The sequence below is a fragment of the Uranotaenia lowii genome, chromosome 1 (genome assembly GCF_029784155.1).
Source record: "Uranotaenia lowii strain MFRU-FL chromosome 1, ASM2978415v1, whole genome shotgun sequence".
In the NCBI taxonomy this organism is placed as follows: Eukaryota; Metazoa; Arthropoda; class Insecta; order Diptera; family Culicidae; genus Uranotaenia; species Uranotaenia lowii.
Window position 1 is genome coordinate 107830587 of NC_073691.1, and position 22989 is coordinate 107853575.

General features: G+C 35.0%; 5 long non-coding RNA genes across 6 annotated transcripts; 2 read left to right on the forward strand and 3 right to left on the reverse strand.

Moving 5' to 3' along the window:
• LOC129738926 (uncharacterized) lies at positions 1–721 on the forward strand. The gene is made up of 3 exons (XR_008735687.1): positions 1–93; positions 157–240; positions 317–721. It is a non-coding gene; the product is annotated as an uncharacterized LOC129738926 (long non-coding RNA).
• A 2840-nt stretch (positions 722–3561) lies between these two features.
• On the reverse strand, positions 3562–22989 carry LOC129738929 (uncharacterized). The gene is made up of 3 exons (XR_008735691.1): positions 22856–22989; positions 3881–4014; positions 3562–3811 (listed from the first exon to the last, which is right to left on the reverse strand). It is a non-coding gene; the product is annotated as an uncharacterized LOC129738929 (long non-coding RNA).
• On the forward strand, positions 7744–10773 carry LOC129738928 (uncharacterized). The gene is made up of 4 exons (XR_008735690.1): positions 7744–7912; positions 8312–8420; positions 9881–10145; positions 10670–10773. It is a non-coding gene; the product is annotated as an uncharacterized LOC129738928 (long non-coding RNA).
• Positions 11475–13634, reverse strand: LOC129738927 (uncharacterized). 2 transcript variants are annotated; one of them, XR_008735689.1, is made up of 6 exons: positions 13215–13634; positions 12563–13152; positions 12351–12495; positions 12096–12282; positions 11655–11731; positions 11475–11598 (listed from the first exon to the last, which is right to left on the reverse strand). It is a non-coding gene; the product is annotated as an uncharacterized LOC129738927 (long non-coding RNA). The 2 variants fall into 2 exon arrangements; XR_008735688.1 differs by having other exon boundaries at positions 12563–13634.
• Positions 16739–17879, reverse strand: LOC129738930 (uncharacterized). The gene is made up of 3 exons (XR_008735692.1): positions 17047–17879; positions 16879–16989; positions 16739–16813 (listed from the first exon to the last, which is right to left on the reverse strand). It is a non-coding gene; the product is annotated as an uncharacterized LOC129738930 (long non-coding RNA).

A 22989-nucleotide genomic window follows, 5' to 3' on the forward strand; every position in this document is an offset into this window, starting at 1 on the left:
CCGAGCGTGTATACCGCGTAACTGAATCGAGTCATCATTTCAATCGGTCCAAGTAATTCTGGAACACATCAAATCTGTTGGTAAACATAAAAGGTAAATAGTGTGTTATTGATTATCTTTAAATAGAAATTCCAACCTAGCAAAACATATTTCAAGACACGGATGAGAAGACCCCGCTTGAAATTCATATCAGCATATATTCCTCTCTCTATCGGGAAGCGGTCCTCACTCAATAATCCGGTAAGTTTTTATTTTCTTTTGATTTAGCCTTCCAAGGAAGAAAGTTGTGTTACTGAATTAAGCATTCTTGTTTTAGGTTTTTTTTATCATTTTGGTGCGAAATGCGAGATACTATGACGACCGTTTTTTCACCATCCGGAAGAAGCTGGAACCGACTGGACTACTTGAGAAACATCACCCGCCGGTCACCAGTAAATTATTCAACCGTAAACGAACAACACTAGTGTTGCGACACAGATATTTTGGCCATTTGCTGAAGCTACGGATTAACAAAATGCCACCCAGGCATGAGATCACCACTTCCGGAGTTGTTCGGCACCGACGTTAGGTGATCGTGGGGGAAAATCACTTTTGCTGCTACAAATGTTATCGGGTGTTTCGACCGCTGTTGGTGTTCACCTAGCGCTAGGCACTTAATTACTATGGTAAATTGTAAATAAGAACAGAAAAACAAGGAATAATATAAATAACATATTTGAAAAACGTGTTTTTGCTTAATTTTGTCGATAATTTTCAATATAGTTCAATATTGCTATTGCAGTTAATTACGGTTCAAAAATATCCATTTTTTACTTCTCCACTCTTTCTGATTAAGTTTGAAAAATAACCATATTTCTACTTCTCCCCGAAAAGTCATTTTATGAGTTCTCATGGAGAACTCATAAAATGACATTTCCCGGGAAAAGGTCAAAAATGGTTATTTTTGAATCTTAAATGGTTTAATAGTTTCTAGCGTGTAACTTTGGAAAATTTCAATGCTTCTTCTTCTTCTTCTTTCTTTTTGGAGCTTTCTGCTCCAGATAAATGGGCCAGTGACAACGACTATATGCCCAGCAGTCCATACATCTTTGTGCGATTTGACTCTTTGTCTTCTCATAAATCAAGCTTTGCTTCTGTTACGTAATTGGCTACCTCCCTAAATAGTTCAATGTTACCAGTTTGAAATAACTCAATCAATGTTTGGAATTTATTATCGAACGAGTGAATGCTTCTAAAGCTGTTGTATCTTGGACAATGAAGAATAACATGTTCGGCTGTTTCATCTACTTTACAAAGCTCACATTTCGAATCATTTTCGATGTGCCACTTAGCTAACCAGTATTTAGAGAAGTCATGTCCTGTCATAAGGCGGTTTAACAGACGCACTTCTCTCCCCTTGAACTGTTGCTTTTTATACCAAACTTCTTTGGGCCAACTTGGTTGTATTGCGAAGTATTTTGCTCCTTTCTGACTCGACTCTCTTATGTACCACTGTTCAGTTTGCCATGTAAGTCTATTTTGTAAGATATAGTATGTGTCTTTGAGCAGTAGTTTATTATCAAATAACAGTGTTTCTTCATTCAGTCCCATTTTCGCTAAACCATCCGCGATTTCGTTACCAGTTACTTGCGTGTGACTGGGTATCCATTGGAATGCAGTACCCCGTCTTTCGGCTAGTTTCAAAATTTCCGCAATCAGGCTTTCACCTTCTCCTATTGCCCTGGCCCTTTCTAGTATCTGGCAAGATGATCTTGAGTCTGTGTAAACTACAAAATATAAGTACTCTTCCTTCTCTATTTCTTTCATAGCATACCAAATAGCCGTAAGTTCAGCTGTTCCCGAATAGAAAAACATTGTGAAAATACCATAAATTTCATTTTCACGCAACCATGAGCTTTATGATTCAGACTATAGTATAGTAGTATATATGCGAATCATGGTACATGCAACCTTGAATGTACACAGTAAACGAAAATTACCGAGTTCGGTAATTATTTTACCGAAATCCTAACATGTGGAGTTCGTTAAACTGTTCGGTAATTTTTTCATGGCCGAGGAGTGACAGCTGTCAAATATTACGGACCTTTTTCGGTAAAAAATAACCAAAACTCGGCAGATCATCTGTCAAAATATTGACAGTTGTTAACATGACAGCTCGTTATATTACCGAAAACCGGTATTGTTGAACCGAAATGTCTTTAATTATTACCGAAAGGTCGGTCATTTTTAACCAAAAAACTATAAAGCTCGGTTATATGAACCGAGCAACCGGTACAGTTCACCGAAACACCTGTAATTATTACCGAAATACCTAAAACTCTAACCGAAATCCCTAAAATTTTTACCGAAATCCCTAAAATTTTTACCGAAATCCCTAAAATTTTTACCGGAATACCGTAATTATAATCGAAATATGGATCATTTTTACCGAAAAAACTGTAAAATATCGGTAATATTTACCGAACAATCTGTAAAGTTTACCGAAATATCTGTAATTACTACCGAATTACCGGTAAATTTTACCAGACAACTTCAAAAAGTTCGGTAATATTTACCAAAAATCCGGTGATTTTTACCGATATGTCTGTAATTACTACCGAAAATTCGGTAATATTTACCGAAAAATCGGTATTTTTTACCGAAAAATGGGTATTTTTTATTTTTACCGAAATAACGAACTTTGATGTGAGATAACACGAGTCGATTCGAGAAAGTGCTCCATGCTAAAATAACGTCGTTTTGACTGAGCCTCTAATGCTCATCAGAATGGATATGTTTCGCTTGTAGTGTCGTCTGAAAATACCAGTAATATTAACCGAAAACTGCCAAATTTAGGAGTTTTAACCGAACACCGTAAAATATTCGATAATTTGAGTTTATGATGCACAGATTATTACGCGAGATGACGCCGTGCACCAAAACAGAAATTACCGAATGTTTTACGATGTTCGGTAAACATTTACGAACGTTTGACAGTTTTTAGTAAATATTATTGGCATTTTCAGACGACACTACAAGCGAAACATATCCATTCTGATGAGCAATAGAGGCTCAGTTAAAACGACGTTTTTTTTTGCATGGAGCACTTTCTGGAATCGACTCGTGTTATCTCACATCGAAGTTCGTGCTGTGCGAAATAAACCACATCGGTAATTCAGGATTTCGACCTTCCCATCGGGATCCATGCCTTATTGAGAATTGTGAAAATCAATGAATTCAAATTGACTGTAGCTAAAAAATATAAAATAGGAATTAAATTAATATACATATATTGTTAACGCCTCACAACATTTCTTAACAGACATGCTGTTTAGTGTTTACTATCTAATTGTTTTTAATTTAAAAAAATCATATATCCAAATTATCATTCGAATACTAAAGCTGCAATGCAACTGGTTCGCAGAATCCTAATAAAGTTAGACAAAACTAAACCTCACCAAAAGTCATTAACATTTTCAAGTTATTAATTAATCATTTTATGTAAATCCACTGAAGTTCATATTTTTTGTTATTTAATTATTAATTTAATCTATGACCGCAATTGATACGTTTTATTTATGATAATCCGAATAATAAAGAACAAAAGCACTAACCGCACAATGTTTTAAAAGCTCAACCATATGAAATAGTTATATTCAGAAAATAGTTTGGAATATATTTACAAACTCTCAATTTAATATTTATTCTTCTATCATATAATCACATGCCACATAATAATACCATCTTTGTTGCACGCATGCCAGCACTACCAATTCTATAATTTTTAAGATAATGTTCGCTGAATGCCGTAGAATCAACGCCTCACGGTACTCTGAAAATTGAAACATAAATAAATATGTAATAATCTTTGTCATATTAAATCCCATTTTAGACTTCTCACTTTTGAAATTTCATTTCCAATTAGTGTTCAGTTATCCACCGTTTAACACCGCACCACCTGAACTTTTCCTTTCGCTTTTCATTATTCCAGAACCAACCAACGCACAGGATCAGTGCTTCATTTTTGAATGATTACTGAAAAAATAAAGATTAATTACTGTTTTTTAAATTTTAATTAAAGATTAAATATTGTTTTGTAAATTTATTTGTGTGTTGCTGATTTCCGATCAGATTGATTCTGGTTAACATTTTGGGAATTTCAAGCTGTGCTTCAAATTTTAGATTTGAAAACCAAATAAGATATTTTAGTTTTAGACAAAAAATCTCTTTCCAGACGACATTTCTGTTTAAAATTTTAGATTCTCGAAATCACCAAAATCTCTATTAAAAAAATCTCTTGGTTAGAACTATTGTAGTATCAAATGAAGAGAGATAATTATTAATATGAAAATAATGGGTAGGTATTCAATTTCATTCGAAACATGTAGGCATTGGAAGTTTTCAACTTACCTTACAATCAGTCAAATAAAACTATCTGGAAACCTTTTCTATAGAAATTGAAAAACCTGAAAACATTTAAGAATATTTTCTTTCACATTCATTTTTATTTGTTGTTCTTTCAAAAGTACTTACAAGTTTCGAACGCTGTCCGATTTTCAAGCGTACTATATCTGAACGTGGCCTAATTCTACTGCTGGCTGCTGCTGAGATGGTCCTTGCAATGTGAGCCCTCGGTAGAGATACTTCCGATCTGTAGAAGCTCCTGTAAACGAGGGAAACATCAAAACAAGCAAAAAAAATATGGAAGACCTGAAATCTTCATTTTTGTACTTGAATTCTTTTCAACATCGAGCAATCCCGTAAAACCAACCGGGTCGAATGAATTTTTCACACGAATCAGATCCTTTCAATTTTTTATCCAAACCAAAAAAAAATGAAATAAAAAATCAGTGAAACATGATAAACTCGTCAGAGGGAAAATTCAAATAAATTTTGTTTTAGGAAATATACAGATTAAAGGGCGTTCTGCGCGTTTCAGTGGTAAGTTTTGAGTTTTTTTTTCCAGGAATTTACCTAAGTTTTGAGCTACTCACGTCGAGATGATTTGTTTTCACTTTTCTGGATCCATCAGTGCATCGGCTGCATTCGAAATTTAATCCTTCACGCTGGCTCATCATACGGAACACTATCCTAATCCAAAAAGATGATTATCCCAGGCGAAGGAAAGGTGCTCAATTTGAACCTGAATCCATTAGCCACCGCTATTTCGGGTCCGGATTTTTCTTGCGAATAGCAACCCCAAACGACAAGACGATCGTTTTCCGGAAACAGGCAGTCCGTTCAGAACTTTTTTTCACATCCGATGCAAATAGTAAAACCTGAAAATAAACGAATAAATTAGGTTTCCAACTCGAAAAGATAAAGCAAATATTTGGTGGAATGATTGTTATTCGATTACCATTTTTCTCACCTCCGGACACAAGTCTTTGACAGCAGGAACTCCATAACCTCATCCTTCTTGATTGCTCGGGCTCCCGCCCACACACTTCTTGGCAAAAGTGGAATTGTCTGTTGTCAGCTGATTTCTGTGCGTTACCTCAGACAGACATCACGGTTGAATTGGCCGAAACACATCGGAAGACTTCAAATTTGCTTTTTTTTTCTAAACAGGAAACAGAATCACCTCCACACCGGAACACAAATAGTATTACGTGTTACTGACTGACGAATCCTTGAACAATCAATGGAGTTTCAAGCGAAATACGCATCGAATAAACATATTTTTTTTTCTCGCCTCAAAAACCGGCGCGCGATGACCGAAACGAATAACATGTCCGAAAACAAGAAAATGTCAGGCGAAAGAATCGAGTACAGACTAAAACGGCCACGGTTGTTATTTTTAGCATCCCGCTCCAGCACACGGTAGTACATCGCGGTTATCAGAAAGAGACAGTTGCACTCAAAGCTGCCAGAAACGGACGCTCGAAATTTGACGTTTGCGATGACATCGACACTGGTTTACAGTTTTCGGTGTTTTTTTACCGAAAATTTACGGCAAAGTGATTTGTTTACATAAATATTAACGAACATCGGTAAATCAAGAACCGGTTTACCGAACTCGGTAAAAACTAGACGTCAGATTAATCAATTACCGAAAATTTTCAAATTACAGAATACGTTCTGTAAAACAAATTACCGAACTCGGTAATTTTCATTTACTGTGTATTGTCAAATGCATAGTTTTTGACAGTGAAATTTATGGTTTCGGCAAAATTTACCATGAAAAAAGGGGGTTGTTAAGCAACTTAACAATGAAAAAATCAACTTTTTTCCATACATTTTAGAACACAAAACTATGAAGTTTATGGTCATTTCAACTTCCAGTTCTATCTCGCGAAAACTGTAAAGTTCATCGATTTTCATTGTTTTTATATTGTTTTAACGATGATGAACTTCAATGTTTGATCATAATATGGAAACAGCCTTCACGACCGTGAAATTTCATGGTTGAAATTATTATTTATTAATTCTCTTCCCAGAAAAATTATTTAAAAAGAAGCTGTATTACCTTGCATTTTTTAATTTTATTTATTATAAAAACTTTCTTACACTCACTGAGATACATTTGTTTCTTTTTAAAAATTCACCATCTGCACTGCGTATCGGTGGACCTCCGGCGCAACCAATCTCTGGTAGACGGCTCCGGCTCACCTTCTAGATCCATGTCCTGTATGTGCGAGTACAGTTTGTGCGCTGAACCTCTATCTGATGAAGTCAAAATTGTTTGCAGCTTACGCCTGAAGTACCGGCGGTGATATTCTGCCGTTTGCATCTGCCTCTGGAAAATAATTTTTCTTATTAGTTTAGCTTCATATTATTATTTATATTTCTAATTAGTTTTCAAAACTAGAATTTACGTACAAGAAAAGGACTCACCGCCGTTACCTGAATTGGTGCCATTGCCTTCCGAACTGATTACGGCCTTTAATACCAAAAACATTTGGTAAAAACTTGTCCAGAATTTGAATGCAAGCGAACTTCTTCTGACCGCAAAAACGTAAACAATGGCGCGTATGAAAAATTTCCTCTACACGAAAAATTATAAACGAGTGAAAAAACCTAAAATCTACCGTTTATCATCGTTCGGATTTTCATTTTACCATGAAAAATACTGTAACATTCGAAATCACAAGAAGAATGCTGAAATACAATGATTCATTTACATTCGACAACTATGAAATTTCATGAGTTAACGATATTTTTCACGGTTATCTTGAAATTTATGGGGATTTCATATTTTAAAGTGCTCGAATAATACCTAGATATTAGGATGAATTTTATTGTTAAACATGGATATCATGGTTCGGTTATATTAAAACCATGATCCTGGCTATTCGGGAATTGTTATAGAACAATCTTGGGTCAATCGAAAATAGTGCCTTTTGTTGGAGTATTCTACACTGTAAATTTTTGCCTCGATTTCCAGCAAAAAAAAATGCTGGAAACGTTCAGCAATCCAAATTTTTGCTGGAAACCAGCAATCGGTTTTCGAATTGCTGGATTTTTCAGCATTCGGTTATGTGCTTGTCATTTTTGCTGAAAAATCAGCAATCGGTTTTCAAATTGCTGGACTTTCCAGCAATTGATCTAGTTTGCTGGAAAATCAGCAATCGAGTTGTCAATTTGGAGTTTGTTTTTGTTTCGTACGCTAAAGTAAGGTGAGATTCTACACACAAAACTTTCGGGGCTCCACTTAGCAAAATTTCGCTGTTACTTTCCTTTAGCAAAAATATTTTTTTACTGATGAGTTAGCACTTTACAAAATTTTCGCAAATTTTACTGAATTTGAGTAAACATAACTCTTTGCTATTTATTTTAGTTCATTACAGTAGCACGGACACGAACCACGGTCGTAATTTGCTCAATTTCAGCAGTGTCAGATCAGTTTGCCCAAAATGGCGATGTTGTGTTTTGCATCGGGAGTTTGCAGCACGTCATTTTTTATAAAGTTCTAGGAAAATATAAAAAAAAGGTAAGTGAATGATTGTTTAAAGTGGCCTACACATGAAAATCTCTTCGTAAGTGATCTGTTCGAGTTCAGAGCTCAAATTTTTAATTGGTTGCCTTCCGGAACAGCTGATCCAGAACAACAAAAATAACTGTCCACTGCTTTCCTTTTGAGTTCGGAACTGATTTTTTTTCCAGCTTAACAGATGACAAAGCTTAAAGCATGAAATCTCCGAGGCAGTGCAATTGCCAAAAGGAGATTTCAACTGCGCACGATTTTTGTGTGTTCCGGACCGGCGAATCCAGGATGCAACGAATTGATAATTTCAGATTCGAATTCGAACGAAGCGCTGTTTCAGATTAATTTTTCCAGGAGGAACAGATCTAATTGAAAAATTGTTTTTCTGTTTGTTTTCTTTTGCAGGACTTTGATGCAAATTCAATTGCATTTTTGGGGCTACGAACTATAGCCGTAGGAACGTGCAAAAAGGCAGTAATGTCTTCCGATAGCGAGTCCGGGTCCGGATATACAAGTAAGTTGTTATTTTTAAAAAGCAAGCAGCACCAGTTCCGTAAACAAAAAAAAATCAGTTTCTGGAATCGTCCTAACCGAAAATCCTATTAGAAAATTTACTGATAATTGGTTTTATTTTATATTTTCCAGTGTGAAATTTGGTTTTTGATCTCGGGAGCTGGAGCAGCATCTTCCCATGCCGTAGTGATTACCCAAGCAACCAGAATTCCCTTAAAAAGGTTCCATAGAAGCTTAATCAGCTCTCGTTTGTGTCTGAAGAGAATGCTAATCAGCCCAAAATTTAAGTTCTTAAAGCTACTTTCAAGTTCGTTTAGGTGGCTGTAGAGAACGCTATTCAGCTTCTAAGAGAATGTCAAGAAACTTCTACGCGCCGAAAAAAAAATCAGATTGACAGATTGCTCTGACAACCACATGTCAAGTTGCTAGGTTGCCGGTCTATCATGGTCTATCTCATTGATTTTAATTATATTGTTTTGATTACAAAAGCTGATTACACGCCTAGAGAATTGAACCGCTGCTCTCTAGGTTGCAATGAAACTCACCAGCCTCTTGACCAATCCAGCAATAGTTAATTGCCACTGTAATGATTAGTATTTAAACTTAATGTCATTTGAGATAATTGAGTGGGTTGGTCAATAGAAGGTACATTATTTCATTCAAAGGATTTTCAGTACACAATATGAAACATAACAAAAATTCGCATCATCAACAATTTATTCGAATATCTTAACATTTATAAAAAAATTCGAAAAAATCTTGAATTTCATTTGTAAATATCAGTACAGATATAAACAAAACAAATACCATGACAAGAAATTGACAGACATTTTTGACATGTCGCTTAGAATTCGCATATAGGTTCTTTAAAACACCTTCAAGTATCTTAATGGTGCGCTTTGGAATGTTACGCGAACGTTATCGACCTTCTTGAAAAACATTTTTGACATGTCGCTTAGATTTCCCATATAGGTTCTTTAAAACACCTTCAAGTAGCTTAATGGTGCGTTTTGGAATGATACGCGAATATTATCGACCTTCTTGAGAGAAGTTCCATTAAAAGCGCTTAGAAGTCCCGTTATCGATAGTCTAACCTTTCAAAGGGCGATGGAAGTTCCTGAGTAACTTTTACGCGACAAGAGTCACCTGAAGTTCCCGTAAAACATTTTTTCAGCCAAATGTGAACTTCGGAGTTCCATCTTTAAGTAAAAACGCGACTTTTGGTTGCTTGGGTACGGTGTAGTCTTCATAAGATGTTCTTTCTTGACTATGACCTTTTGGTGGAGTTCACCCAGTTGAATTCCAGGCCGAATAGACTATTCAAAGCTAGTGAGTGGACTTCGATATACTATTTTAGAGGTATTTTGATTTCAGGACTTTAAAAGAAAAAATAGAAATATGTTCGTATCGAAATATTGTGATGCGTAATTCCATATTGATAATTTTTTCCATTTCTTTCAGCTTATTTCCATTCAGAGATTCAGCATATTGAATTGGACGCCCGCCAAGCCCTGGAAGAATATTTCGACCAGTCTGCCGGAATTGTTGGAAGTAACCGGCCTCGGTGGAATCACTGCCACTGTTCCAAACTACGGCCTGAAGTACCGAACTTTTGGTGAAGCGACATTTCAAGCGACCGCCGATGGGAGTGCTAAGCTAAGAGACCCCAAGCACCGTTGCCGAGCCCACAATGGCTGCTGTGCCAGCGACCTCTGTCAAATGATTGGTAAGCAATTAAAACAAATGTACTATCTGTGAATGTACTCTGTGAATGTTTTCATTCATTTCGACGAACGTTGAAATTAAAAAATAATCGCCCATACTGGTTAAATGTTTGTGTCTTCTTTACTTATTTGAGACAAGTCAATATTGTTGAGTAGGTTGAACTTGCACTTAAGAAATAATAATATTTCCTGTTAAAAATGTTTTACATGAACAGTCATTTGCTTTTTCTATTTCCGTTGTAAAGTACGAATTTTTGTATGTAAAAAAAGTCTGAGAAATCTGAATCCATAATAGGAACATGTGAATTGAATGTTATTCATCTTAGAAAATGTTTAAAGAATTTTTTTTGGCGTTAATTTCTTAACGCATTTGCTAATGTTTTCCAAAAATCAGTAACACATGAAGTTACTACAAGCAATCCTGATTATTTAAGCTAATAGATCTGCATACAAAGTTTCATTTGAATCAATTTGAAACAGTCCGTGTCAAAAAAGTTTAAACGTAATTCTTTCATTCAATTTTCAGTTTTTCTGGCCGACCGCAAACACCCCCCTGATGCCGGATGAAACAGTAATTATTGCTCAAGGCCCGAATTCGGATGTTCACAGTGGTGTGGGTGACGCAGTTGAAAATAAATTCAAAACCAATTAAACTATCCAGTATTTTTCATTTAAAATCACAAACCAATTTTCATTGTAGAAAACCAACGATTAGATTGAAATCTCAATTTTACTAAAAATCTAGTAATTTTAAGGGAAAATAAATTTGTGCTATAATTTTAGTAAACAATGGTTTTTTTTACTGAAAAATTAGTAAAAATTTAGTCCGGACACTTTTGACCATTTTGCTAAAATTTTAGTTTAAAAAAATTGCTAAATTGATTGCTAAGTTTTTAGCTGGTCAAATTTGAGCAAAATTTTGCTAAATTCCGGCCTCGAAAATTTTGTGTGTATGTTACGAATTAAGGTTAAATTAATATAATTATTTTATTTTCCTCTATATTCTAGCAACCAGGCATCAAGTCAAGGGTAAGTTTTTATTGTACAGGTACACACAAAATTTTCGAGGCCGGAATTTAGCAAAATTTTGCTCAAATTTGACCAGCTAGAAACTTAGCAATCAATTTAGCAAAAAAAAATTAATAAAAATTTAGCAAAATAGTCGGAAGTGTCCGGACTAAATTTTTACTAATTTTTCAGTAAACAAAATGATTGTTTGCTAAAATGTTAGCAAAATTTTTTTTTTTAAAAATTACTAAAGTTTGAGTAAAATAAAAAATTTCATTATTTTTCATAAAGGGGTTTCTTTTTAAAATAAAAGAAATTTGGAATTATGTCCTACTTATTTTATTTTCGTTAGCTAAAAGATGTCCTTTTATTCGGAAGCTTCCTTTCCATCAATCATGGAAATTATGGTAGACAAGTTTGGCGACTTGTGACATTCGAATGATGGTCCTGAGAAGATAAAGGGTTTTTAGATTATGAAATAAGAAAGTAAAAATTGTCGTTACCATAAAGCTCATTCCGGAAAATTATTGAACTTTTTCTTCCATCGGTTCCAAGAATTCACCGCGAACTTCATAAAAATCTGAAAAACAAAAATAATGAAGTTTCTTCAAAATAAATTTAATGTGAAAGTTGCTTAGTATGGAAACGAAAATAATAATAATCAATAATAGGCAGTCTTATTGAGTTTCGCGAGAATAATTAAGTTTGCCTTAAAATAGTCGGCGAAGATGTCACGTTTATAACTCTTTTTGCCATGTGTGGGGCTTAATACACAAAGTGATAATTTCTATGCATTTATTTAATTTATTCATTGAAATTTTAATGTAACTGTTGTACAAGATCAAGGAAGGACAAAAAGTTAGAAAAGATTACTAAATAATTCAAAATTCTGATATTTCATTTTTAAAAAACATTTAACATTGATTATAAAAATCAATACATACCGCGTTGCACTTGCGTAGTTGTTGAATTTACTTCAGGCAAACATTGCCCATTTAATCGTAGTGCTTCAAATGTATCCGCCGTGGGGTTTTGATTTCAATGTTGGCATCATCCGGAGCTTATACCAGGAGAGGTAACAAATAATGCAATTACTATCGATAATTGTAGTTCACTTAACAATCCCAAAACCTGAAAAAATAAGAACTGTTTCGTCACATATTTTCAATTCAATTGATGTTTCTTTTAACACTACTCACAAAACACTTGGGCATTAATAAAAATGCATTCTGGGCCAGTGACATCAGCGCTGCCATTCGCGGTCAATTTGTAGAATCGTTTAACCAGCATATGGCTGTCTGCTTCCCCCCGACAGGCGGAACAGTCGTGTGAAGCTACATGTCCCTATAAAAAAATTAATGCACCTTGTATGAAAATTTTCATTCGGCGGCTGCTTCCGGTTTAAACTTACTTCGTAACTTTGTTCTGCACGAATGTTTGTGATGGTGGTATCCATTTCTCTTGTCGTTCGTTACATATCAATTTGAAATTCTCTTCGATCAAGAAAACAAACTCAAACAACATTTCGTAATCTCCAACCGTTTTCCTTCACCTGACCTGAAATGTGAAATGTTCGGTTTGGAAGTAATTAAATTTTTAATTAATTTGAAAAGAAACTTACCGTGCAAAATAAACTGAAAACTTTTCCCTCTAGTGAATTCTAGATCGATCGTTTTCCAGTGCGTTTGATAGCGTAAAGCAACGTTATCAAAATATTATTGAATGCAAATTTTGTACGACTCCAATACGGCAGCCCAAGGCTGTTGAACCACATCCAATGATGACCTTATCCGCGTTAACTTCCGAGCCCACGTTAACAGCATTAATCGAACCGGCTTCCTCATTTTCGGGCAGATTTTAGGGCAATCCTACGTTGTCGCGGCTACCGGATGCCGTTGTGAGTAGCCCTTCAACTGGAGATGTGTTTTCGCTGGAAGTGGCAACTCTATCGAACTTTGGAAACAGTCGCTTCTTTTCGAATAACTTCAGAAATAGTGAAACCTGAAAAACAAAGCTGAATTATTTTTCTTTTAAGCTAAATTTCAATTATTTATCGCACTTACCAAACAAAATTCCGATTCCACTTAAAATTGTTTCAAACCAAAACAAACCATCCGCTGGAGCTTTATCCAAACGGCCAACATGAAAAGTCTTCGGGAATCGGCAAAGAGAAGGACCATCGTATTCAACATTTTGATGGTTCCATCCTCCACTACCATCGAAAATCGTTTGAATCGTATCCGGCCGGACAGGTAGGTTTCGGAGCATTATGTGATGAACTCTCTCTGAACGGCAAACAAAACACGGCGCACAACTTTTAATGGTAAAACGGAATCGAAACATTCCAAAATTACGACTGATTGATCCGAAAACAAAACAAAACAAAATTCCTGTCAAAAAGAAACGTTGCACCGTGGTTCGAGTAGAAACTAAAAGTCCTAAAAGTTTGAGTCCATGCTACTGTAAATACTGAAATTAGTAGCAAAGGGGTTTTTTTTTACTCAAATTGAGCAAAAGTCATGACAATTTGGGAAAGTGCTAACTGGACAGTAAAAAAAAATTTTTGCTAACGGAAAGTAACAGCTCATTTTTGCTAAGTGGAGTCTCGAAAGTTTTGTGTGTATATATTCCATAGAAGATACTCATCAAAACTATTTTTACAGGTGGCGGATGATCAACATTTTGGCACGAAGCGGCCACCTCAGAGCCGGTGTGAAAGTTGTGAAAAAAAAAAGTTTTTTTTTTTTGGAAAATAAATTAATCCCTTATTGAAAATGGGAGAAAATAATTGTTTTTATTGCTTATTATATGCACAGCCAATATTAAACTTTAATTTTGAATTGAATATAAATTTCATACTAAATACTGCCGGTTGTGTTGAAAGAAATAGCTGGTTTCCAGCAATCTGGATTGCTGATTTTCCAGCAATTTGAATTGCTGATTTTCCAGCAATTTGAATTGCTGGAAACCAGCATTAACGTTTGCTGTTTTTTCCAGCAATTTAAATTGCTGGAAATTTTGCTGGAAAGTCAGCGGGACAAAAACCAGCAAAATTTTGCTGGTTTCCAGCGAAAAAAAAATTTGCTGTGTATGTACACACCAATACCGCAACGATTCGATTCTTTCGAAGCATCAGTGAAGATTCTCCCTCGATTCTTGAATTTACCATACATGACACACAGTGTCATCTGTTTTAGTCTCCTTGTGCAGGTATTAGCTTTGACTATTGTGTCCTCGCTCAGATGTATATTTATCGTCACGTTCGCGTGTTGTTCTATTTTAACCACTGGTGAAATTCTGCTGAACAACTCCTTATCAGCCATATAAATTCTTTCCATGTATGTGTACTTGCTTGGATCATCTATCTGATGGTTTGACAACATGCTCAATTGTTGACCAACAATGTTATTACGGTGGAAACATCTGGCGATCTCTCTTCCTGTAACCATGTTTTGTCGCAGATGTAACGGTTCCTGTCCACTTAAGGCAGCTAACGCATTCAATGGCGTGGATCTCGTGTTTCCGGTGATTTTCCTCAAGCATTGATTGTTAACAACGTCCAGTATTTTCCTTGTTGTAGCTGATGCATTATTGTGGACCACACAACCGTATTCTAGTATGCTTCTGTTCAATGGTGGATAAAGCTTAGCCATGACCTGTGGATGGGAACCAGATTTTGTTCCACTTATAATTCTTAACATGTTTTGGCGATCTTTTATTTTATCTCTTACTGTATATTTACTATATATTTAAAAATATACAATATATTTTTGGTTTTGGCTACAATGGATCTTATTGTGTTTTTATATCTATGTTTGACTAACACAGGGTGCTTTCTGTTATTCCTCATTTCGATATTTATGTTATCATTGAATGCGACAAGATTTTTCAAAATTGGAATATTGTGTATCAGCGTGTATTTTATTTTCTTCCGTACACTGATAAATCATTTCACACATTTCACAAAAAAAGTTTCTCACATTTTCGGCAAATATATGGAGCTGCATTTAACTTATGTGTGATTTTTAACCATGAAAATTCCAAATGTACCCATTGCGAAATCAGCGAAAAATGAACAACTGTGTGAATTCACAATAATTGTTTCAGTTTTTCTTTCATAAGTTTTGTACGAATCCCGAAAGAACATAACCCATCATAGAAATGTAACGACCAAACGTCGCCTTGAGTCGTATGGCCAATTTTTTTGGTACGTAACTGTAACTATTTCAATCAATCCGGAAAAAGAAAAATATTTTTTGTTTTTTTTTTACTCTCGCACCGCTAGCAATCCATCGTGAATAAAAATTATTTGAATTGAAACTGCCACATTATTTCAATTTTATTTCCGAATCATCCTAGATCATTGAAATATTGCTTGATTTATATATTTTCTTCATTTGGCTATGTACCGTCAAACGGGGCATCATGCAACAGCGGGGTAGATTGCAACGTTTGCACACCCAATCGTTTTTTCATTTTTAAATTTTATACAATGCAAATAAGCTATCGCAAAATACTTTCAAAGTATCGTAAACATAGTAGTTCTCATTCTAAGTACTAATTTTTTTCTTTTTGACCCTTCTAAAAAATTAAAAAAATTATTTAATAGGTGTTGAAATTTTTCAATTTTTTTCATGGTAAAAAAACATTACCTCATATGACGGATTGGCTTGATGATTGCTGCTACAAACTTTATATTGGTTCAAGTACTTTATACAAACACTGTTTGTGAAATAATAGATACGAAAAAATATTTAAGTTTACTTAAATAAACGTATTAATGTTACAGTTGCTCGTCCGGGGTAAGACGCAACAGAATTCCAACCTAAGAGCAAGTTCACTGGTTGAGATGGAGATAGAAATTTCGAAGGTTTACAACACATCACAACACATTTGCCGTACACCGGTGTTGGGAAAATCTGATATTCGAACAGTTTCGCGCTGCAAAATTTGTATCGTATAACACTTTTTGGCCGAGGGTGATAGAAAAACACGATGTTTTGCAACACCGAACCGAGTGATACAGTCGGCGTTGCAATACCGTATTCGTGCATGAAACGCTTCGGTGCTGCCATCTTTCTTATGCTCAAAACCTCAGTTGAGGGGAAAATAAAGGAAATTGACCAATTTCAGGATTTTAACATGAAGTGATATTTTCTTTTGTAAACAATTCTCTTATCACTTAAATTGATACGAATTACAAAGAAGTTAATCAACTCTTTAAAACCTGCAGCCAATTTTTGTCATGCCCTTGCCAATTAAATTGGCTATCATACACCCAAAATAATCTGCACGTAGCTGCTACGTGAAAAACAACATAATTTTTATCCAATTGATATTCACGTGACTTGTACGAATAAAATAAATAAACGCTCCCCTAATAGGAATTTTCGCTCAATGAACATCACGTACAACTTACGTGAATTCCTAGTACGTTCAACATGTTATGAGGATGGAAGCTACGAAAAATTTGTTTAGCTATTAAATGATATTTGGATCTCTTCTACTAATTTTTAAGTATTTATTCTGGGCAGTAAAATGAAAATAAAATGAATTTATCGTAAATAAAATTTATTTTTATTATCTTTCGCCACACACTATACTAAATTCGTGATCTAAACAAAATGCGGGACCTTTGGCCGGCGAGTTGCTTTGTGGGATCCTGTAGAAAATAGAAAAAAAAATCAATAATTAAAATAGAATTAATGATATTGATAAATAATTTACCTTGCGTAATTTCGTTTCGTTTAACCCGGACATCCTACGGTGGGACTCGAACCAAAGAACGAATGACCACCACCAGTTCCAACGAAAGGGCACTTGCAGCCACAGCGATTACTGAAAGATGTTAAATTAAAAATTAAATAGTTATAATGTAGCATCATTTGCACTTACCAGAAGACATATGCAAGATTCAAGACGATTGAGAACAAATTCCTTTGTCAACTGACAAAAACATTTTTGACGACGGCTAACAAAATCAGCTTTTTCTAATAAGAATTTTCAACCATACGCTTGAGAAAAATGAAAAAATTGAATTCACTAAGACTTTACGTGAATTTCATGTGTCGTCTATGAGGAAGGAATGAAGGTATTACAAAATCACGTAGAATCGATCAGATGCAACAAAATCTTCGTTTACGTGAAAAATACCGTAGAATAAATTTCTAAATTATTTTGGGTGTATATTTCGAGGCGCAGAGATGCCAGAAAGCTAGGTAAATAAATTTTGTTTGTTTGAGCGGTTTCGGGAGTAGGAATTTCATTTTTTTATTTGAAAAATGTTCTTCCGTCGGAATGACCGGTTTGAACGCCGCCTTTAATGGCCCATCATCTTTAGAAAACGGAACCCTCGCTGTTAATTCGTCGAGTGTCAATCATATCAAACGCAAATTATTTTATAATTAAACCTCATATTCCAAATTTTAGGTTGTGCTGCCGGAATGCACCAAATTTGGCTTCCGGTGGATTGGATCACTGATCTCTTTGTTGAAACAAGGTCAGGAACGGTTCTGATATCGGAACGTTCCACAGGTGGGATCTGGTTGGATTTTCAGAGAAGGAACAAGAAATGAAACGGACGACCAATATAAGTTTGTATTAACAGTTACCAAACAAAAACACTTAATTTAAATTATATGCAAACCTTTAAATTCGAAGAGTCCATCAAAGACCAAATTCACTTTCATTTGTGCTCTACTTGCCCATACAATTTCGAGAATTTTACTCATAGCATTGGAAGAACGTTACAATACCACTACCATATAATAACCTAGGTCAGGCAAATAGAAATTTTGATGCAGCATTTTTTACGTTTCGACAGAAAATTAGCACTTTTTTAAAAGATTTGTAAGCGTTTATGAAAAAAAATCGTGCCGGAACCAAACAAAATCAACAAAGCTGTTGTTTCATAAATGAGACATGCTCAGTTAAGTGAAACTTGTATACTTATCCAATGCAAAACTCTCTCAACAACTTAGAAAAAGTTTTAAGAATGGTATTAGCACTACTATTTCAATAAAGTCAATTTGATTTCAATTTTTAAACGATCAATTCGAAATAGGAAAAATAGTAAAAATACTGAACAGCAAATGCACTTGGCATCGCTGGTTGCCCCCAATTTTATACCATCGTTTTCTATCACACCGGTGGACGGCCAACATTTTTGGTCTATTTTTCGCGATAGAAAAATTCCCATCTGTGCTACAGCCAACAAAATTCCTACCACTTTTTCCCAACACCATTGGACTTGCTCTAAGCGGCGCGTTGCTTTTTTCTTTTTTCATCATTTTCAACCCGCATCAGTGTGATAAATTTGGCAACCCGTGTTTGTTTACATTACGATTTTCTCCATTCCGTGCATAGAATTTGGTGAATTAATACTCGATTTGGACTGCGTAAGTAAAAAAAATCAACTAAAGTGCATCAATCATGATATATTTCGTGCGAAATATCACAGGTACCACTCAGGAATGCCTCGTACGCCTAAGAGAGTCCCGGGAAGTCGGGTCTATGGAAACTACTCAAGGCCGCTGTTAGTGGAAGCAATAAAACAAGTGCGGAACCAGAATATGTTACTGCGGGAAGCAGCTAGAATATACGGAATCTGCCCTTCAACAATCAGCCGGAATATGCAAAAGGATTTATCCGATGTGTGCTCAATTAAGTATGGAGCTCCCCGGGTCCTATCAGACTCGGATGAGGAGCGTTTAGCTGAGGGACTAATCAAAGCAGCTGATTGGGGAATGCCGTTTACCCGCACCGATGTCCGGCTTGTAGTGAAAGGCTATCTTAATCGGATGGGAAGAACGGAATCTCGTTTCAAGGAAAACTGTCCAGGGAATGATTGGTGTTTTTCCTTTTTGGAACGCCACAAGGAGCTCAGCCACCGTCTCTGTGAAAATATAAAACGCAGCCGAGCTAATGTCTCAGCTGTAACAGTACAGCGTTTCTTCGAAAATCTTGAAAGTTCTCTCTCAGGGGTTTCTGAAAATCTCATCGTTAACTATGACGAAACCAATATGACGGACGATCCTGGTCGAGTCAAAGTCATCGTACGTCGCAGCGCAAAACATGCTGACCGTATAATGGACTCTTCAAAAGTAAGTACGTCGGTCATGTTTGCCGGAACTGCTTCAGGAACACTTTTGCCACCATTCGTCGTTTATAAAAGTAAACATCTTTACGACACTTGGACCAAGAATGGTCCAAAAGGAACTGTTTACGGTTTGGTTTGACAACGATTTATTTGAGAAGTGGTTCTTCAAAGTTGTTCTTGTTTACTTCCAAAAAACAGATTCTAATGGTGGAAAAAATCCGAAACTTTTAATTGGCGATAACTTGGCTAGCCATATTTCGTTGGCCGTCATTGAAGCATGCCACGAAAACAACATCCGCCCGCATAATCAATTACAATATATAGAGAATATTCTATATTGTCTCTAAACGTTATCGTTTATTGTAAAGTGAACAGTATATGTACAATAACACAGACCATATTAACAATCTGTATTATGATTATCTGTTAAAGTACCATATGGGGAAAGGGCTGTTAAGCATGTTTACCATTCAAAAAGAGCGATTTTTTCGAACAAATATTTCATGCTACATTATTGGATACGGTTAAAATATCATCCACTTTTGGCGAGCAAAACAATCTACCTGAATGTTCTAGCTACGTTGGAATACAAAATCATAGATTTGTTCAACTTCAATGGATATAGTTTGCTTATAGTAGTTTGTAGTAAAAATAACGCTCAATCATACGTTCCGCATATTGTAAAATATTTTTAAAAAGAGCTTCCCTGTACCATAACCAATATAGTTCCAATTCTTTCCCACAAAAAATAAAATAAAATTAAAAAATTTAAATGTTGAGATTTTTATTTTTTATTTCTGATATTATACATGGATTATACAATCTTACCTATTTGTGCAGATCTGCATTGTTCAGCCTTTCAGTAGATTTTTTTTCCGCTCTCCGCTCAGCAGAGATCTTTGTTTCTGTAATTTCATTAGTTTTATTTAATCTCACTAGTTTTTATCGATAATATAATATAGTTTTACTTACTTTTCGCGTTCTGTGTGTTTTTCTCAGCGTGATTCTTTTTTTTCGGAGCCATTTTGAACACAGTTTTCAGTTCCGAACCTGGCGTGGGGTTGCCGACACAAATTTTAACGAAGTGAAGTGAAAATTAGCAGATGCTGAACCCAAGAGCGAAAAAATGCATAAGCTCACAACTACATCTTAAAATAACAATATTAGTTATTATCCGCAAGAGGTGAAATGATAACGACTTGTCTAACTCATACAATGTTGTCAATGTTGTTTTTTTTTTAATTTAATGTCTAATGCTAAGAAAATATAAGGAAACTTTGTCGTACACTGTTAGAGTCCTGGATAAGGTCCAGAGACAATATTCAAAGGTTGCAAATTTTTATTCTCTTATTATACTATACTTACTAAATCATATATCATATTGTCACTGTCACTGATACGATCCTGTCATAATTTATTGAGGTAATAAAATTTTGAACATGTATAATGAAATGATACTTGGAAGATATTTCATACTGGTACTGCTACCAATATATTAAGTTAATAGTTAGTACTATATCCCCAACTGTTTTTAATTATGCGGGCGGTTTGTGCTTTTACCACCAAATAGTACTCATTTGTGTCAACCGCTACCCGCATACTAAAAAACTATAGCTCAAACAGTCTATACGATACATCTACAGCTCCAGAAATGGTGATTGTCTCAGTAAAAGTAACTGTTTTATTAAACTTTACTTCGACAACGTTAAAAACGAAACATGAACGTTTATGTGAAAAAGTGATGCTATCTGGAAAGGTGAACGAATGGTATGCACGATTTACTTAAATTTTTCTCTAATCGTAAAAATGATTTCGAACCGTTACCCATAGCGTTGATGCGGTCTGTCAAAAATGACCGAAATGCGGATCAGAGATGCCACATGATTTTGCAAAAAATCAGTTGAAGTTTATGAAATCTTTAAGTTTTCCTCGTGGTTTGTGAGTCTCCTTACATAATTCGAAAATGTTTAATGCCGGATTTGATTGAGGTCGGGCATCTGTATCTGAAATTTAAGTCTATATTATTGACATGGCAGATTTCACTCCAAAAAATATTATGATCAAATCATCTTTTCTCATTCATTTTAAATCCCACTCAATACTCGCTTTTACTTTACTCTACTTTAACTAATGTATCATTCATTAACGATATAAATGATGATTCAAACAATCTTAATGACAAAATATTTAATATTGTGTTTTTGAAAAATCTCTTCACTTGGCACCACTGATTGTTTTCTGCCCTTCGCCACGCCAGTCATGTTTTCTGTTGTCGCAGTCCGTCGCGGTATTTTTTTCTTTTCGACGGAAAACAATTGATAAAAGTTTCTAAGCATAATTTCATCAATTTCGGAGAATTCGGAACGCCGGTGTCAATCTTCCGATAAATTACGTCAAGGATGATAAAATCAAACAGCAGGAAGGCGATTATGGCGACGCGATGCTGTGAAAGTTTCAACACAGCGGCAAGGAGCATCGGGCTGTTTGTTTTTGTAACAGGTAAGTGAAAAAGTTTATTGTTTTTGCACCTGTTCAACTAAACTAAGGTAGCAAAAACAAAGTTGTGAAAGTATCTTATAGAATATAAGAACAATTCTATTTTTTCTTTCAGGCTAAGACAGCTAGCTGCTACACAATTTCGGCGCAGGCAAAATAATTGTGGAAGAAATCAGAACTGGACGAACTACGCCTAATGGAGGAATACATATTAGTATTTCTAATGTATAATTAAGGTATATGCAATAAGATAATGTTAGTATGTAAATAAAATGATTACCCAAAAACTTTTAGTTTTTTTAATCCGAAAACTCCAAAATTTGTTCATATGTGTGCGTGTTATTCACGTACGTTTCCGAAAAACGTACGCATTACGTTGGAAGATCATTTTGACAAATCGTGTTACGACTTTTACTGTAAAAATCTTTTTACAAAACAACTTCAAGAATTACATTAACATGTACAGTTTGAATATCAAATTATGGTTTCCATGATCGATTACACTAGTTTACAGCATTTTTGAACTCAGTAAACTGAAGGTCATTTCCAATGTGAAATCGGGCGCTGAATCCGAAAATGAAATTCAAAAAAATCTCAGTAGAACCGTTTTTGAGTTATGCTCCAAATATGAAATTTCGGAAAAATTAAAAAAGTTCTTGTACTTAGATTAAAATATCTCGGACGGCATAACAGTAATTGGAAATCTCTCTTTTGCATATTGAAGGTGAATAAATTTTCTATCGATCATCTGAACACTGTTTTTGCGTTTGACCAACAGTATTGTTGATATTAGTGACTTTATGAGGAAAAAAATTATAAAAAACGCATTTTTTTAGAGAAAATTTTGTTTCAACGAAAGTTTTAGACTCGATGGTAGCTTTTAAAAAATCTGATTTTCTTTTGCGCTTAAATGTCAATTTGAAACAAAGATTTCAAGTGGTTATTTATCAAAATCGGTTGAAAATTGAAGAAGTTATGGCTACTTTATCACAACTGTATTTTTTACAGTTTTTAATAATTTAACGAACCGCAGTACACTTATCATAGTATAGGAAGAATGAAACATGATAAATCTCACTCGCTCCAAGTCAAAATTATTTATTAGCTTACCAGAAGGTCACATGCCAAGTTTCAGGAAGATCTGACCATAGGGAGGGTTTGCTTAAGTATCAAACGAGAATAAAATTTTGAGGTATTTAGCCCGAAAGGAACGAAAAATACTGGTTTTTCATCAATAACTTTTT